This window comes from Danio rerio, chromosome 19 (assembly GCF_049306965.1).
Source record: "Danio rerio strain Tuebingen ecotype United States chromosome 19, GRCz12tu, whole genome shotgun sequence".
NCBI classification, from domain to species: domain Eukaryota; kingdom Metazoa; phylum Chordata; class Actinopteri; order Cypriniformes; family Danionidae; genus Danio; species Danio rerio.
The window spans coordinates 14459937-14480086 of NC_133194.1; the positions used below are offsets into that span (position 1 = coordinate 14459937).

The 20150-nt window shown below is 36.1% G+C and overlaps 1 long non-coding RNA gene across 1 annotated transcript; it reads right to left on the bottom strand.

Annotated features, from left to right (window-relative positions):
- Positions 1–7695: 7695 nt before the first annotated feature.
- Positions 7696–9716, bottom strand: LOC137488433 (uncharacterized). Its single transcript, XR_011007461.2, has 4 exons — positions 9588–9716; positions 8830–8885; positions 8652–8714; positions 7696–8522 (listed from the first exon to the last, which is right to left on the bottom strand). It is a non-coding gene; the product is annotated as an uncharacterized lncRNA (long non-coding RNA).
- Between the last annotated feature and the right edge of the window lie 10434 nt (positions 9717–20150).

Below are 20150 nucleotides of genomic sequence, written 5' to 3' on the forward strand. Positions count from 1 at the left end.
CACCTGCATGTGGGTGTGCTAACGTGTCTAACTGCGTAACAAAAGATGTGTAGATGTTGATCATTCAAAATACAGAAATATTACCTCTATAAATTAGTAAAATACGGTAATTTACAGTAAAAATGAAAAATTACTTTTATGGTTTGTACCGTGCTTTTAACGGTAAAGTACTGGCAACCACAGCTGCCGTTTTTTTTTACCGTAAATTTTACAGATTTTTTTTTTACAGTGTATGAAGAGGGAATGATGATTAGGGCGGGATGTCATTCCACAGGTTAATCGGCTTTTCATTTTTAATTCAAAAGTAAAAGCATTCTAACTACTAACGAGAGCTGTTAATCCATTAGGAAGACTGACCGACCTGCATTTTTAGTTTATCTGTTATTTCCCTCAATAATGTAAACCCTATAATGCATAAGCCAGCTGATATGTATGAGAAAATCTTATCTCACCATTCAAAATAAAGTGCAGCTTTTTGCTTATAATGTCTTATTGCTCATCATCATAAATTAAAATAAGGACACATGATTCTGGACTCACGGAACTCTGCTAAATAAACCATGAAACTCTGACTAATGTGAGGAGAGTTTACTCGCACGTGACTTGTTTTAGCTCTTTTGGTCCGTTTAGAAACTTTGCCATGTGAAAGCAAACCGCACCAAGAACAAAGAGCAACATTGTATAAAATGATAGTGGGTGAAAAAATGACAACAAATACCACTTTACTAAAGCAGCAAAACAATGTTCTGGCCTGGCTAAAATAACTGAATCACAATTAAAACTTTGTACATTTACCTTAATGCAAATTGTTGGCTCTTACTTTGGAAATTAGGCGAGGGGTCTGGCTGCAGACCTGCTGCAGTGCAATCTGGGCTGCATCCAATGCTTTTTAATGGGCTCACCTAACCCCATCTCTAACCCTACCCGTCACAGTGACGTCACTAGCTCCATTTGTGTGCATTGTGTCTGACATTGCATTGCTGAGTGATGCAGTCTCAGCTTGCATCATAAAGGCCGCATCCAGATACTATTGGAAATTAGGGAAATCTTTCACCTTCATAAAATTGCAGATAGCATTGATTCCTCCACGCATTAGGTCTAAAAATTAGACCCACAATAGACATTCTAAACAAATTTTGTCTGTCCGTGAAATGAAATGCAGCCATATGTAGCTCTGGCTACATAATTCACAATCTCCACTAATGTACTGTATATAGGGCTATGTTTTCAGAATGAGCATATGAAACCCACCTTTTCAGCAGTCTTAGCTAATTTTAATGTATAAATATATATTTTTTTGCACTCTCCAGCCATTTAGATAGCAGAGTCCACACTCGTTCACATGAACTGAAGGTATAACACCATAATCTCTCCAGAACCACAAGTGTGAACACTCGCTGAAGTATTAACGTACCTTCTCTTAACTAGCCAAATGATCTAAGGTATAATTCATGTAATACACGTTAAAGACTATTTACATATCAAAGTTATCACTTAGCATTAAAGCTTTGTTCAAATCACAACCCCCCAAGTTTGACTAATAGTAATAGTGGTGTTTGCTTTAGCAAGTAATAAAAGATTAGTTCTTTAACATGCAAACACCTTGATGCTGATGAAGTCTTGGCTAAAGAATGACATCAGACTAAGCAGAGGTTCATTAATAGCAGGCATGCGATGCGTTTCCTCCTTATCAAGTTAAGCCCGGCAAGAGGACTGATAAGAGACTAATGCAAATTCACTGATAAGAACTGAGTGCAAATATTTATGATGTACCTTCAGAATGACGCATACGTGAGCCAAAAACAAGAGCTTCCTTTGTGTGGTCTTGAGAGGTGAGCAGAAAAGTAGTTTAGTGGACGCTCTTTTCCTACAACCACTTTGTGTTGTGTGTGTATGTGTGTCTGTGGGTATGTGCTTTCTCTGTGCTAAGCTGTTCATTTAGAGAGGGTAATTAGTTACTGTAATTACAGTGATGTCATTGGCTTAATTGTTTTTGAAAGTGACTGTATGCCTGTAAGGAAAGATTGCTGAGCCCTTTACAGGATTTGAGTTGGAAAATGTTCACTTCAACACCAAAGTCGTGTTTCTTGTAGGATCGACTAAATAACCTTTCTCTGAGGAAAGATGTGTTTGAGGGAATCGGCTAATTTAGACTAATTAGCAAGCGTAATGTGTGCTCTTGGATTAGAAACATGAAATAAACCAATTTTTGAATGAATTTACGTTAGCTCCATGTAAATACAATGAGTTGAAAGTGTTTTGCGCATTAAAAGTGTGGCGAGGTAAGAGGCTCACTGCTCTAGTACACAGCGGTGTTACAACGGACAACATAACATCATTTAACCTTTACAACGCTCATATTGATTTGTTTTGTGTTTATCAAGACTGCAATCAGAGCTCGCAGCTTGCTCTGATGTTGGGTGATTGGGTTAATTGAACAGTTGCAAGAAGACAAAGAGATCAAGCATGTTAGCTTAACCACCGTGAGTAGACAAAAAAGTTATTAGCCCGCACAAAAAAAAATGCAGTGTAAAAATGACAATCTTTGGCCAAATATAGAAATCACTGGTGTTACTGTAGGTTAAAGTTCAAATTTGATTTAAAAAATTTTACCCTTGGTTGAGTTTGTTCATATTTTACCCCAAACTGTCTATTTTTGCTAAGTTTCTATCCAGGGGTGCGTTTCCAAAACAAGAACATAACTAGTGGCTGAACTATCATAGTAGATGCATCATTTGGGAAAAGAACAATCTAGTCAGGAGTGTTTCCCAAAACCGTAGTTGCTTTGCTGCAGATTCATCGTTTGAACCACGTTGGTTATAACATAACCCGTAATGACGCCCTAAACAGGGTGGAGTACAACTTCTTTAGAGAAAAAAACCCATACTTTGTTGTGCAAATTATATTGTTTTACACACATTTTAAAAAATACCCAATAATAATTTTGGTAAAGGGCAAGGCAGAGGCACCATAGGTAGTGCTTTCACCTCACAGCAAGAAGGCCGCTGGTTTGAGCCTCATCTGGGTCAGTTGGCGTTCTGTGTGGAGTTTGCATGTTCTCCCTGCATTCGCGTGGGTTTCCTCCGGGTGCTCCGGTTTCCCCCACAGTCCAAAGACATGCGGTATAGGTGAATTGGGTAGGCTAAATTGTCCATAGTGTGTGAGTGTGAATGAGTGTGGATGGATGTTTCCCAGAGATGGGTTGCAGCTGGAAGGGCATCCGGTGCATAAAACATGTGCTGGATAAGTTGGCGTTTTATTCCGCTGTGGCGACCCCGGATTAATAAAGGGACTAAGCCGAAAAGAAAAGGAATGAATGAATGAGTTTTAGTAAAACCGTGAAAATATATTGAAATTTATGTAAACGACACATATAGGGCCTATATAAGTTTTCTTTACAAAAATTATTAAGAATATTCCATATAAAATCTCTTAGCTAACACATATTCTGCATCTCATATAAAAATCATATAAATATTTAATGGTTGTAGGCCTAATTTACAGTAGGCTATTTATTAAGAAATTAAAAAATTATCCAACTTAAAAATAATAATAATAATAATAATAATAATAATAATGTTTATTTATTTTTAATTTTATTCGAAAAGTCTACTTTTTTATTCAAACCACTGCAGAAATTTTCTAACCAACAGGCCCCTGTCATATACAGTAAAGAAACAATTCTTAATAAATAACCTACTGTAAATTAAAACCATTAACGTTTGCTATATATATATATTTGTTTTCACAAGCTTTGAAGACGTAATGTAAATTCTGCTTTTAAATAATAGGTCACCCAAAGCTGTCGTCATGAGCTACGGTTGCGTTCAAAATGGCAATTGTCAATATGAAAATAGCTAAAACTGAACTGTAAAAAAAATCTGTATTTTGCATCTGGAGCCAGCACCTAAGCTTTTCACTTATCACAGCACACATGCTGCTGATGATGTGACAATAAAAGTGATTTGATTTGATTCAATGTTTTATTGTTCTAAGTTTAAATTTCAGAGTGTTCTAAATGATTAGCGCATAAGGGGATAACTGTGAATAGAACACAACCAGGAACAGTTTTTCTAACTACAGCTCTAGAGGTGTAGTTGCAAGTGTAGAAGTTTGCGATGCAGTTTGCGAATGTTTGTTGGAACGACGGATTTGGGAAACGCCCAAATCAACGAACTATGTTTGTAACGACGGAACTTGCGACCTTAGATAGCTAACGATGGTTTTTGGAAACGCACCCATGATTTTAAAGAGATTTGGACTTCTTGGTGATCTAAAAGTGATTGTGGTTTGGGGAAGTGAATAACCAGCACTGGATAAAAGTAATGCAATGTAATGTAATATGTATTTATATAGCGCATTTTATTGTGTATGGCCATACACCCAAAGCGATTTACAATCATGAGGGAGGTCTCTCCACACCACCACCAGTGTGCAGCATCCACTTGGATGATATGACGGCAGCCACAGGACAACGGCGTCAATGCGCTCACCACACACCAGCTATAGGTGGAGTGGAGAGACAGTGATAAAGCCAATTCAGTGGATGTGTCTGCTAAAAGCTAAAATCTAAAATGTTTTTTGTCACGTTTTAGCGTGATCAAAACAAGAAACAAAAAGGTGCGGATCCAAGTGCAGTTATTTATTTACAGTGAACAACGAGGTGATCAAAATACAAAGTAACAAACAAACGACAAAACCAGAAACTAAAACAGAGACAAGGCTCAGAAACAATAACACTAGACTCAGGCAAAATACAAAAACACGATCAGGAACAACGACTCAGAATATCAGACTTACTGCGGCACTGGGAACAAGACAGACAAGGTAGACAAACGACGCGATAACAAACTGTTGTGAAATGGTTGTATAAATAGTTCAGATAATCAACGGCAACACAAAACAGATGTGATGACAGGTCAGTGTAGGTGTTCCGGTGTGTGCGCGGGGCATGTATGAAAATGTAGTTCTTTTCCTGGGACGCTGTAGTGCCTACAAAGTCCTAGTGCACTACAGCGCCCTCAGGTGGTCACTGATGGATGTGACAGTTTTTGTCAGAAAATTTAAAAAAGTTTACAAAATACAGATTCAATTCAGAAGTGGGAAATCTTCAAAAATCTGCTAAAGGAGATGCATGTCTGACATCTGGACTGTAATGGGCAACATTACCACTATGACAATAAAACCCAAGTGATCACACTTTGTGACAAAGCCAACTGTAGGTTAAAGTTGGGTTCAAATTTAATTTAAAAAGTAACCCAGCGGTTGGATTTGTTCATATTTTATCCCAAATCGATTTGAACCAAGCATATTTTAGAGTGTAAGTGCAGCCATTGTAGCAAAGATGAGAATTTAACCTTGTTTTGGTCAAGATGTCTATGTTTAGACTATCTGTTGTTTATTAAACACACACCTGCTCAATATCCATCCTGGTTTGCTTGGGCCAACCATGGACTAATGGTTAGAGATTTGGACTTGTGATCTAAAAGAGATTGAAGTTAGGAGGGGAAGTGAATAACCACTGGGTTAAAATGTCTGCTAAATGATAAAACGTTAAATGTTTTCACACCGTGGTTTTTGTGATCACTGTCAGTTTATAAAATACAGATTCAAGTACAGCACTTGAAAATCTTAAACATCTCTTGTTTCTGACATCTGAACTTAATGGACAACCTTGCGATTATGACGATAAAACCCAAATACCCAAAGTTATCTTTTTTATGTTCACACCTTATGACAAAAGCAACTGTAGGTTAAAGTTGGGTTCAAATTTAATTCAAAAAGTTAACCCATCAGTTGTGTTTGTTCATAGTTTACCCAGAATCAGTTTGAACCCATCATGTATTAGAGGATAAGCACAGCCATTGTAGAAAGGCAGAGTTTTTTGGAAGCTTATCACACCTTGTTTCTGTACAAGCGTATTTACAATGCACACAATATAGAAAAGGTGATTCAAACAAAACCCTGCGGCTGTTTTTCTCTCTCTAGGGAACTTCCTCCAGGAGATCTTCGGACAAAATTGGGAAGGCACGTTTTAATTAAATCCCTTTTGCAAATAACGACTGACCATTATAAATCATTTGGTATCACATAAAACTATTTTACTCTTCTCTCTGTGGTGAGCGAAGTGAAAGGCCTTTTCAGGTCTAGATAAGTGTTAATAAATTACCCATGTTTCCCCGTTAATGGCTGTCAGCCTGCCTTGGCGAGATATCATTGTGTGTCATGAATATTTTGATGTTGTGATTAGATCAAAAACGCAGTGAATTCCTAAACAGCTCTACGCTGCGCCGCTGATCAGAAATGGCTATTTCACCCAAACAGATTATAGTGCTTGCATATCTGCAGATAGGGAATAATTAGAATGACACCGGGCCTGTATTCCGCTGTAATAGCCGTGCTACTTTAGCCTATCCCTGTGATCTGAAGACTGCAGGAAAACGAACGTGTTTCTGAGATTCAACGCACCTTGGCAGCTGAGATAATGACTATTCTGATGCATAAGCAATTTGTATTTACTGGAGGAGGGGAAAGAAAAATAAAATAGGGAGAGAAGAAGAAGAAGAAGAAAAAAAAACTCAATTCTCATCCCTGTGAGACATTGATTAGATACTTGCAGCCATTTGTGTATGGTAGTTTCATTGCCTGTCCTCATTATTTGTGGAAGATTATCATCGCGCAGCATGCGCACACGCCACTTGATGTTTTAATTGACAGGCACGACAAAGAAAGAAGCAAGTCGGGTACAGCGCTGCAAGACTATTTTGGTGCATTTATTCTAACATTTGCACCATACTATGCTTGCTATTTCAGGTTCCTAAATAGAGGGAAATAACAAGCTTTTCTGCATCTCAATGTTTTCCTCGAAATAGCACTGAGATAAAATGGCGATCAAACTGAGACTTTTGATTAACTTTCCTGGGCTTTTTTCCCCATAATCTCACCTGTTTCCAAGTTTCAGAAAAGATCTCAAAGGTGTTTCAGAATGTGCTCAAATTCAAGCCAGAATGCTGAAGTCTGCGATCTAAGTGCCATCAAGATTTCAATATGAACTTCTCAAGTTTTTTAAAAAAAAAGCTACATGTGTTCATTATTATTGTTGAAGCCATTTGTTATATTTATTTAATTTATACTTTATTTGTTGTATAATTATTGAGTAATTAAAATTAATAATATTATGCTGTATTATTCTGTGTCACGGATCGAGTGGTTTAGCGATATGGATTAGCTCCACCTACATTTCACATCAGCTCACCTGCTTACGTGAGGGCACACAGGTGATGGGTGATCAGTTGGCAGGAGTGGCAAGGAAGCAGTTTTTTGTAAAACATCACTGCTCCTGTCAAAACGGCTCCATATTAACCAAATGATGTTCGTTCATTTTTCTTCGGCTTTCATTCATTTGAGAGGTTGTCAGTGCGGAATGAACCGCCAACCTTTCCAGCATACACTCAAAAAAATGATATGTTGGCGTTAATTAACTTTTTTTTTTTGTCCACTGGTTCCACGTAACCGAGTTAAGTTATCTTTAAGAAAGAATATTAATTTTAGTGAACGCAAGTTAGTTACATAAAGGTAATGTAATGTTGTTTAGTTCAATCAACGTAACATTTATAGTTTAGCTTTAATCAATGTAGTTATTTAAGTTAAATTATTCTAAAATTGATATTGTTATGTTTAACCAAATAAAAAAAATTTCCGTTTCATTGAGTTTATTCAATAGCATTTTTACAGTTTTACACATTTTCCAGCAATCAAATGATTATCAAAATCTAAATATTGTCTTTATCTGTATCTTCACTTATTACAATAAGTTAAAATATTAATACTATTAAAATAATAGTAATACAAGTATGAAGTAAATTAAAAACAATAAATTATTTACAAAAATATGCTTACAAAAGCATCATAAAATACACTTTTCAAAATGATACTTTTCATATATTACAAAAAACATTCAAAAATAATATTCTGCCTTCAAATGATTTACAAAAATATACTTCAAAAAATTAAGTCTTCTTTTGTAAACTATACTGTACCTTCTTTACACTGAAAAAGCAGATAACACTTCAGTTGTTCAAAGAAAGATTAACATTTTCAGGCAAAGTAACACGATCAGCACTACACCATAAATTAGACCAACCATGACAGAACATGCAATAGCTACACACATTCATCTCTGACATTTGCAACATTTCTGCACATTTGCACCAGACACTTTCTTACAACAACTCCCTATATCTAAAAAAAAAAAACAAACACAAAAAAAACATTGTGCATAAAGTCTGCTTCACACAGGTAAGTGGGCTTGACAAACCACATGTAAAAGCATTCTTAATTCTTAACATTCTTTGTATAACTAGCACATCTTGGGTGTATTGCCTCTTCTTGTTGATTTGCTGAATGTCTCCTCAATTATAAGTCACTTTAGACAAAAGAGTCTGCTAAATGTTAATGTAACTACTGTAGATTCATAAGGTGGTGTTGCACATCAAGGTTTGTGCTTCATCATGCCCAGCATCCTAAAAATGTCAGATAAAAAAAAAAAAAAAAACATTTACCAACAGATCAAAGGTGAAAGGAGGAATTGGTTTAAGAGGAAAATACAAAATGTTTTTAAAAAATAATAAAATAAAATGTAAATAGCTTACCATGTACTCCCTCACTTAGGGGCTTTGAGGATGCATTCACACCTTTTTTCTACTGGTGATGTTCTAAATGACATGAAATGACAAATAGTAATTTACTAAATAATTAGTAGTTAAAATTACTAGCAATTTTTACTGTACATCATTTTAATGTGTGTATAGGCATCTAAAGGCATAGTACCTGGATGATCCAGTCTCCTCAGCCAGATATGGGACTTTAGAGGTTGAGCTGTAAACCTGTGAGGGAGAAAATAGATGCCAGTGAGCAAATATTTGTAATAATAAAATATAATAATATAAATATATAGCATTTAGAATAATATATTTATAATAATAAAAATCTGCAACACTAAAAAACACTGCAAACTACTAAACTTAAAAGTTTAAATGTGTTAGATGACCAAACAAATAAGCTTACATTAAATATGTCATCATGCTAGATGTCATCCTATTTAAGTGTCACATATGCTTGTAAAGTTTTTTTTTTTAAGTTAACAGGCTTGAATAATAACAATGTGCCAACACCACCTTTTAATTAATATTATGTAAGTTATCAAAACTAGCATTCAAACTTGACAAACAGCTTGACACTCATTTAAAATAAAGACTATCAAATCAAATCAAAAATCAAATCACTTTTATTGTCACATTATCAGCAGCACGGGTGCTATAAGTGAAATGCTTAGACTATTCTAACATGACTATTCCTTACTACCATTGTTTGCAACTTTATTTTGGGGGAGTTAATAGTATAAAATCTCACAGGAATGCAAAAAAACTACAAATTTATCTGTCAATGTGAAAAAGAAACAGGGAACATGGCAATTTCATAACAATACTATACACAAACACAACAGAGTATTACAAGGGAGTACATTAATGACTCAAATGTTGTCACAGCCTCAAATATAAATACATAAAAAGTAAATAAAATCTCACCTGTGTGTCCACATTGGGCAAAGCTTTGTGCACGTTCTCAATTTGTACTGTAATCTTCATCTTTTGATTCCCATAATATGGCGCCGAGCTGAGAGTGATCGTTGTGGTTTGAATCTTCTTACTTCCTGTGTTGTTTTGAAACTGCGCATGTGCAGATATTACTCTACCTATTGACCAAAATGCAGTACTGCAGAAGCAACACAACTCCCTTTCATTCATGTTAATTAAGCGAGCTGTTTAAATGTAAAAACTAACTTTTTCTAATTTTTTCCAACACAACACTTTTATTTTTAATACACAAACATAAGCGAATTGTTTAATTTCAATATAGTTACATTCTTTGTACCAGAGGTGTGGACTCGAGTCATGTGACTTGGACTCGAGTCAGACTCGAGTCATGAATTTGATGACTTCAGACTCGACTTGACAAAATATGAAAAGACTTGCAACTCGACTTGGACTTGAACATGAATGACTTGGACTTTCACTTGGACTTGCGCCTATTGACTTGTAAAGACTTGCTACTTTCTATAAAAAGCCCAAAGATAAAAAGTATGTTGACAGAGCGCTCTATCTGTGTGTGTGTGTGTGTGTGTGTGACAGAAAGCATGCGCGCATACTTTCGACCACTAGCGCTTTGTGGCGCACTTCCGTGTTTTTGCACCAGCGGGAAATTTGAAGATGCCATTTTCATTCTGACTCGGAGAGTGAAATAAACACATCCACGATCTGCTCCTTTTGTTTTATTCAGCGGATTTACAATATCTGTCAAAGGTAAGAGACTTTACTACTCGCAATGTGTTACTGTTGTGCAAAAGCATTGTTTTACTGTTGTGCATAAGTCAATAAACTTCAGTTTTTTTAACCAAACTTACCCTCTCCTCATTTATTTCACATAATTATGAATGAACATGGCTGTAATTTATGTTTTTGCACTTGGTCGTTTGTGTCAATGCGCATATTATGTTTTATCTTTGTGTTTTGCCCATCTTCTGACAGTATTTTCTAACTATTTAATTAGTAGTAATAATAATTACATGACATAATAACTAGATATATATAATTTATTTATAAAGCTCTTAAAACTGTGAAAAAAGTGTTTTGTTATTTTTTGGTAACATTTTGCAATAAGGTTTTTTTAGTTAATCTATGTACTAACATGAACTAATAATGAACTATACTTTTAAACCTTTATTAATTATAGTTTAACATTTACTATTGCATTATTAAAATTTAAAGGTATGCTTGTTAACATTAATGTTAATGCACTGTGGTTTAACAAAGGTTAACCAATAATTTTATTTCCATTAATTAATGAATACTGTAATGATTTGTAACTGTACTTCACTGCATTGTTTGTTCACATTAGTACATAGATAAACTTAATTAATTAATACAACCTTATTGTAAAGTGTTACCTTTTTTATATTTTGGATTGATACTATTAATTTTATTTAGTATTTAAAACCTTAAAAGTATTTGTATTATTGTTGATGTTATGCCTCTTAGCAATATTTTAGTCCTCTACATGGTTTTTAATTAAATTTTTATTGTGAAATTGTAATGTAATGCATCTATATTGTTGAATTTCTGTTTGTTTGTTTTTCTGTATTTCCTCCTCTATATTTAAGGCTTATCTACTATTTTTAAGGTACTTAAAACCAACCATCTAATAAAAAATACAATTGACAATCACATTTCGTTTCATGAGTGTCTTTGTTCCTGTTTTGTAGGACTCTTATTTTAACAGATTTCATTGGAAAACACTTGACTGATCATTCAATTAAAGTTTTACCTTTATTATTCCATCACTCAATGAGATCATTTAATTGTGAGTTGAATTACTCCATTTGTAATTGTTTTTAAATAAACTAAAAATGAAGACTTGTTTTATTCAGTTTGTTGAATTTGAACTCTACATATTAAAAGATATTTAAAACCACTATGAATGTATTTAAACTAATATTTAAATTTATATAACTGTTTCACTGTGGGTATTTCTATTTTAATTTATTTAGCACATTTATTGCCTATTCAAACATGAAAACAAATTTTAGATAATTTGTGGCTCTAATAAATTGTTTAACATTACAATATCCCTGCAGAAAAATCCAGCTTAAACCAGCCTAGGCTGGTAAGCTGGCTTTAGCTGGTCGACCAGGCTGGCTTTAGAGGGGTTTTGGTCAGTTCTAGGCTGGTTTCCAGCCATTTCCAGCCTGGTCTTAGCTGATCAGGCTGGAAACTGACCAGCAAAATCCAGCTAAAACCAGCTTGACCAGCCTGGTTTAGGCTGGACATAGCTGGTTTTGGCTGGGCTCCCAGCCTGGCTAGGCTGGTCAAGCTGGTTTTAGCTGGTCATCTCCCAGCCTGACCAGCTAAGACTAGGCTAAAAAATGGCTGGAAACCAGCCTGGAAATGGCCAAAACCCCTCTAAAACCAGCCTGGTCGACCAGCTAAAACCAGCCTAGGCTGGTTCAAGCTGTTTTTTTCAGTAGGAATTTTTGACAAAATGGTCTAAAATGATAGTTTACAAGTGCCCTAAGTGGGATTTGAATCATTTTATTTGATTAGTATGGTACACCTTTCGGGTGATTAATAAATGTTTGTAAAACAAAATGCATTCTTTACATCCAACATCTATTCTCTGTGTCTTTAAGTGTTTGTAACTGGAAATATCTCATCATAAAACATACAGCCAAAATGTTATGGTTTATTAGATAAAAAATTTAATATGTAAGTCTATTTTAGTATTTTGGTTATTGTTAATAAATAGTGCCTCAATATAAATCATATCAAAAAGCACGAAAGGAAGAGGAAACACAAGACTCAAATTCTGTATATAATCTCTGAGAGCGTGCAGGAAAATGTGTGCGTGAGCAGTGCATATTTGAGAGCGAGAAAATTTGCGCGTGAGCAGCGTATATTTCAGAGCTCGCAAGCAGTTTTGTCCACAGAGGAAATCGGTGCACGAGCGTCACACAAGGTAGAGAGCAAAGTTCTTCATTGTTATGTGAAGAAAACAATGTTAATTTTTGTATAAAGTAGCCTACTTCATTGCGAATATGTGCCACAATTTTACATTTCTGCTAGACAGATTTGCATCTTCATCTCTTCAGCACACACGAGATTCAGTTGACAAAATACCAAGTTCACTCAATTTTACTTTGCAGCATATAGGAGTTGTTGGTCTACTGCTGCCTCATTGAGGTCGTTTATGTAGTTTTAGTTAATCACAAGTTGATCACAGAAGACATAACATAGCACAACTAAACTTAATGAACTAGACAGCAGTAGACCTGCAATTTCTGTGTGATGTGAGGAAAAATGGACTCTATTGTAGTGGAGCTCGTTCTTGTGCAATGTGCTGTGTAGACAAGATGCAGCACTGTTTAGCACTTTTTCAGAAAATTACATTTGTGTTTTTATATATCTGAGCAATGTTCTTTCATAAAAAAAGGTTTGTTTATTAAATACAGATCTTACAACCATACATAATCTGTTTACAGTTCATTTTTCTGTTAAAAAGACTCGAAAAGACTCGAAAATCAAACTATAGGACTTTGGACTTGACTTGAGACTTGTTGCCTTTGACTTGGGACTTGACTCGGGACTTGCCTGTCTTGACTCGGGACTTGACTCGGGACTTGAGGGCAATGAATTGAGACTTACTTGTGACTTGCCAAACAATGACTTGGTCCCACCTCTGCTTTGTACCAACTAAAGCAATAATTCATTTTTTGAGTGTATGTTTTATGCAGCGGATGCCCTTCCAGTCGCAACCCAGTACTGGGAAACACCCATACACACTCATTCACACAAACACATACACATTCATACACTACGTGAAGTTTATTTATAAACTAATTTCGAGAGGATCACGTGCTTATGATTGCTTGCAGTCGGCCCCGCATTATTCAATTTATGATTCACCAACCAGACGATTCCTAAGCCACTATAAATACCCTAAGTTCCATATGACAGCCATCTTCGTTTTGAAGAATCCCCCCTTCCACCCCTACTTCTCCTCCTTTCCTAGATGGGTGACACAGTGGCCCAGTGGTTAGCAGTGTTGCCTCACAGCAAGAACGTCACTGGTTCTTGTCCTTACCAAGCCAGTTGATGTTTCTGTGCAGAGTTTCCACGTTCTCCCCGTGCTCATGTGGGTTTCCCCTAAGTTCTCCAGTTTCCTCCCACCATCAAAAAAACATGCAACCTAAGATAATTGACTATTACAAATCGGCATCATAGACATGCTCCTAGTAAATGGTTATCTCTTAATAGCAATCACTATCTGTTCATTGGCTACTACAGCAGGGGAGTTTTCGAGATCTACCTGAGCTCAAACTGCCCTCTTGCCGTGCAAACGGAAGGGAGCCCCGGGCTCGGGGATCTTATGAGCTCAGGACTCTCTCCCGGGACAGAATGCCAAACAAGCTTTATAAACAATCATCAGCTAAGTGTGAACTCTTGAAAGCCAATTTAGTTAATTCAATTCACCTCTAGCGCATGTCTTTGGACTTTGGGGGAAACCAGAGCACCAGAAGAAAATCCATGCAAACACCGGGAGATCATGCAAACTCCACACAGAAATGCCAACTGCTCCAGCCGGCACTCGAACCAGCAACCTTCTTGCTGGGTCATTTTGATTTTTCTAAATCTTTGAGAATCAAGTGATCTAAAACAAAGTCAGTCCAGTAAGTGATCAACTTGAAACACCACTGATCATATAACAGCTCCAAGTTTACTTCCTGGAAGTTGATGATTTTAAAGACATATAAACAACAATTCAAAATCAGAAGCACAATAATGCTAAAAGGTCATTAACCCTCTACCACAATGTTGCCAGGAATATATTTGTGAAATTCATTATATTTATGTTAATTTCCCTGCCACTGTTTCTGTAAGACTAACATTGTCATTTTTGTTTTGGAAAGAGAAGACCTTAGTTTAGCCAATTATGTGTTTGGTTAAGTCACATGACGTTCGTTGTTTTACTTACTGTAAGTTGTATAGATGAAGAATTCAGATGCGCCGTCTGAAATTTCCATCGAAAACTGGGAAACATCCATACACACTCATTTACACTCATACACTATGAACAATTTACCCAATTCATTTACCCAATTCATGTCTTTGGACTTGTGGGGGAAACCAGAGCACCCGGAGGAAACCCACGCAAACACGGGGACAACATGCAAACTCCACAGAGAAACACCAACTGACCCAGCCGAGGTTCAAACCAGTGACCTACTTGCAGTGACTTGATTGTGCTTCCCACTGCACCACCATACTGCCCCATTTAATCAATGGTTTTTAATTTTATTTACAAACTTTTAATTTTGAAAAATCTGTCATCCATAAATTTTAGGAGTTATATTCAAGAAAGAAAGAAAGAAAGAAAGAAAGAAAGAAAGAAAGAAAAACAAATCTTCACTAATTATGCTGAACACTGAAAGTGCAATCAGACAAATTCCAGTTTTCAATTCTCTGTGACTTATAAAGCCTAATTATTTCCTCAAAAATTGTACCCAAGACATCTGAGACAAAGCAATAAAAAAATCCACTGGGTTAATGAGAACACAGAAACTTGAAGAGAATAAAAAAAAGTCTCGTAAATGATACAACTTTCTAAAGTAACTTATTTTTAATCGTTAATTAGTTTCCCCATATGCCACACGCATATGCATTCACTTTAATCCATATGGTACTTGCTTTATAAACAAATCTGGGAGTTATTCTGCACGGTCTATGATGGCTTGATCCAGTCTGAGCACCAGAAGACAACAACAGCAAACTTCTAATTGTGCGTGTGTGGAAAGAAACCAGTAATCTGTGCAGATGGTTGTCAAAATTGATGAATACTTCAAAAGAGACTCGTCAGTCGAGATTGGCACTACAGTATGAGACCACAATGCGGTGCCCCACTCACTCTGTACGCTATTTGCCCGCAATCCCGCTGAAAATGAGAAAGGAGAAGTTGGCAAACATCTGGAAAATCAAATCCCAAATGGCATCCTACGAGATTCTGCACTTGTCAGTCATCAGCCGTAATGGCGCTCTCTGGGTTGACAAGCTTTCATCAGAGAGGACGATGTTTATCGCTTCAGCAAACTGACGCGTGGCAGCTGTGGACTGACTGTTCGCAACACACTGGGCCATTTGAGCTGGTGACATTGAGCTATTACTTTGCACAAATTAAGTTAATTTAAGGATATAGGGGTACCTTTAATTAGTGCTGTTTGCTGAGAAAACTATTGCAATTCCTCATCCTCTGCTAGTGTTGCGAGCATTAATGGTAAGCAGCATTTCAAATCAGGAAGCTTCATGTGAAGACGTGTGTAATTTTTTAAAGATATCTAACATTTTTTGTATCTGGTAGAAGATGAAATCAACTTACATAAAAACCACATGTGAAACGCACATGGAAAACGCCCTCACATGATCACATTTGTGATTCTGTTTCACAAAACCAGTCATAACTCAATAAACAATTTTGTATAGACATATAAATGCAGACAGCTTGGCTAAAACAATTGACATCTGAAAATAGGCCAAAACTAGACTAGTCGTCAAATACACATATTAGACAGACTTTATATGTGTAGTCATTCATTTCTGTTTATTTAATGAGTCTAGTTTTGGCCTATTTTTAAACATCTATTAGATTTTCACTAATAGCCCAAGTTTAGCCTTGTTTTAGCCAAGACAACTATGTTTAGACATCTATTAGACTTCTTTTAAAAAGAAACAATGCTTGCTGGGAAGTGTCAATTTTTCAAAATCAAGATGTATATAGATCATCTGAAAGCTGGAAAAAAAAAATTTATTTTATTTATTTTTTTTGTTATTATTTTTATGACTGTTGTTTGTTTTTTTATTATTATTTTCAAATGTCTAATGCAAGTTTTATGTTTATGTTTAAAAAAAAGTGTATTTTCAAGTGAATGTCTGAAAAAATTTTAATAATGAAAATACTGAAACCAAGGGAAAAAAAATAGATTTTTATTGATGGTTTGTTATGGTAAAACAACATCGGGCTGATACACAACTATTTTAAGCTTAAAAATATTGAAATACAGAGCAAATTGATTTTTAAGTTGTCTATGTTCTTAGCAATGCATATGCTGATCAAAAACTATTGTTTAAACTATTGTTTAAAAAAAAAAAAACCTCTTTCGGTTCAAGTCTACCTCCAAATTTTTTTCCAAAAATGCTTCATGATGGGCGAGGAACTCTGTGGCCAGAGGGAAGAGTGGGCGAGGCCGCCACAGTACACAGCAAAATATGGGGACCCAAAACAACTCTATGGGTGTTAATTTCAACACTTTGAAAGTGTCTCATGGGGTCCACTCAAAACAGAGTTAAATCAACACTTTCAAAAGGGTTGGCACATTGACACCGAAGTAAGGGTTAATTTTAACTCTGGGCAGAGTTAAAAAATGTAACTATATTTAACACCGCCTGGTGTAATATATTATTTTATTCAACTCTCTTGAGTGTAAATATGGTAAAAAACTCAAATAGACTGTAAATTACAAAAGAAAAAACATTTTATTTGAAAACATTCACCACTTCAACAATTCATTCAGTTTTTAAAATGCAACAATGTCAAATATGCTTTAAATGTTTTATTAGTACAGACAGTATCAACAAAATATGTATGACCAGTGCTCAAAAAGGCTGTTTTAGTCCTTTGGTCCAAACTTGATGTTTCATCAGTTTTCTTCTGAACGCATAGTTTTCTTCTGAAATTACATTTTAAACAACTTGGTGTGCAAATCTTTCACTTCGGGTGTTTCCTTGGTCCTCCATATCAAACACAGCAGTTTAAATGAAGGTATAAATGCTGGAAACTTGTGTGAAAACAAACTGGAGCTAGGAAATCTCATCAAGCATGTCCTGTGAATGAAGTGCTTCCCAGCCACAGGATGACCTTTTTATCCATGACGATGTAGTAGCTGCTGATCGCTCGTCTGGTGGTTCCTGATGCACGGATATAGGGTGATGCTCTTCTAAGAACTCTTCAAGACTCCAGCATGACTAAGATAAATGTTTGAAAACAAATTGCAATCAAATTCTATGATATATTTAATAGAACATTTAAAGTAAATAAAACATTTAAGAAATCTAAACTCACCTTTTGAAAATTTTCATGATGATCCACAACTTGACTCTCCCAGCTGGTTGAGGTGACAGGATATGGAAAAGTAGAAAAAACACATACATCACTGTTGGATCTCCAAAAACAATTAGGTTAATCACTATGACTTTTCTATCTTTTATATCATTTAGTGATGCTGACTTCCCCAAAATATTGGCCACAGTGTAAAAAATATTCATAAACTTACAGTTTTCTGTAAGCGTGTGCGTGTGTGTGTGTGTGTGTGTGTGTGTGTGTGTGTGTGTGTGCGTGCGTGCGTGTTTCTTTACCAGATTCAACTTGTTGGGCCCTTTCAGGACCAGTATTGACGCCACCTTTCCTGGAGTCTAGCAGATGTTTCAGGTCCAAATATAATCTTAACTATTAGGATAAGCAGAAGAGGAAAAGTGCAAAGCAAAGAGCAAAACATTATTTAAGTAATAGTTCACCCACAATACAAAACTTATCACCTTCATGTCATTTGTTATTCTCTAATGCTCTAATACCCTCTCAGCTTATTGTGAAACAAATACAGAACTTTATCAAACATACCTTCATTATTATCACCACATATGACCAAGAAGGTGTGCTTGGTCATTTCACCAACTCTGGAAATACACCATCCGTCTCTAATCAGCCACCGTCACAGGGTCTTGTGTTATTGTATAGAGAACTGTGGCTGTTAAAAAACAACAAAACATTAGTATCTAACACATATGCATAACCTTCAGATAAAAAAAGAGAGATGAACATCACAAAGTATGCCGTTACACATTTTCAGATATATTTTGATTCAGATGTTGATTATTGATAATAAATCTACAAATCAAACCTGTATCATCATTAGGCTGCTCAAATATGAATCAGTTGATTAATTTTACAGACAGGTGGCTGTTTACAACGCACTAAATTGTCTTTAATAAAACGGAAATGTTGTGTACAGTACATGCTAAGTTTAGCCTAGTTGTAAGCACAATATCATGCGGGAGAAAAAGCTTGACTAAGATGTTCCTGACTACATAAATAGCCTAACTTACTAACGTCAGACATCCCGAGTTGGGAAAGTCATTTTCGGGGGATACAGGGTTGATTTGCGGGAGGTAGCGGGAGAGATGAGTACCTGAAGAGCGGTGGGGTGACTTGCGCGCGACGTACCTGAAGAGCGGTGGGGGTGACTTGCGCGCGACGTACCTGAAGAGCTAGGAGGGATGCGGTGGAGAGGGGTGTGCAAAGTGTTTAATGACCGGGCGGGAGACGCGCGATTTCCGGGAGATTATCATTCATTTGCGGGCATCTACTTAGGCATCTGGGAGTCTCTGTGCATTTGCGGGATAACGTTAATGTTAGTCCCGCAACTTCCGGGAGACTTCTGTAACGTCAAATGTCGGAGAAAGTGCAAACGCGGTCATTTAAAGACATTAATGTTAACATTCCGACTTTAATGGTTGTCAACACTTAATATAATTCAAGCGTACGTTATCACGCGAGTCTATGGACTAACGGTATATGGACGGCCACGAATGAACCAGTTTAAAAGGGCTGCGGTGTTTAAAATAACCAAATTAACATACACGGATAACAAACAATCATATGTTTTAGTCAGGAAGCCTTTTACAAGTAAGCATATGTTCATTTACTCACCAGATATGTTTTAGAAACTCTCCAGAGCTTATGGAAACCGTCCTGTGTTGCCGTTAGCATCCGGGAAGAGTAGGCTAGGCTGCTCCGGGAATTCCCTCGCTAGTTTGCTTCGAATTAAAGGAGAAGTGTCGATTTTATTTTACAGATGGGTAACAACGCACAAAATGGCATTAAGCGTGACAGAAATGTGTTGAACAAGTACATTTGATGTTTTTATGCACTATGTATGCGTGAGCACATATAAAAACATTCTTGAAAAGAAGTCGATAGTAATGCAGTTAAGCTAGATACACAAACGACCATGAATGAACCGCAGAAGATTAAAATTGTCACTACATTCTAAAGTTATTAACTTAACAATATGTTTACAACTGTATTTCCTTAAAGAAAGTCAGTAAAATACCAACATTTAGGTAGTTTGACTCACCAGTTGCTGTTCTAAACTTCAGATGGAAAATGGCGTCTGGAAAATTCTTCAGTGACTGGGGCTGCGTGAATTCCCGGATGTTGGAAATAACACCACCAAGTGTAAAAAAGATAACTCCTTGATTTCGCACTGAATAAAATCAATTCTAACTCTTATTATATTCATTTATCAAAATCTAACTCTTTAACGTCAACACTTTACTCTAAAATGCTTCAACACCGAGAATTTAACTCTGATGAATTTGCTGTGTATGGGAAAAAGAGGGGAGCGAACAACTGTTAGTTGGCTTCCAAAATGAGAAACAAACTGTGAGGAGACTCATGATTTAAGAGTTTACAAAGTTAAAATGCAAAGA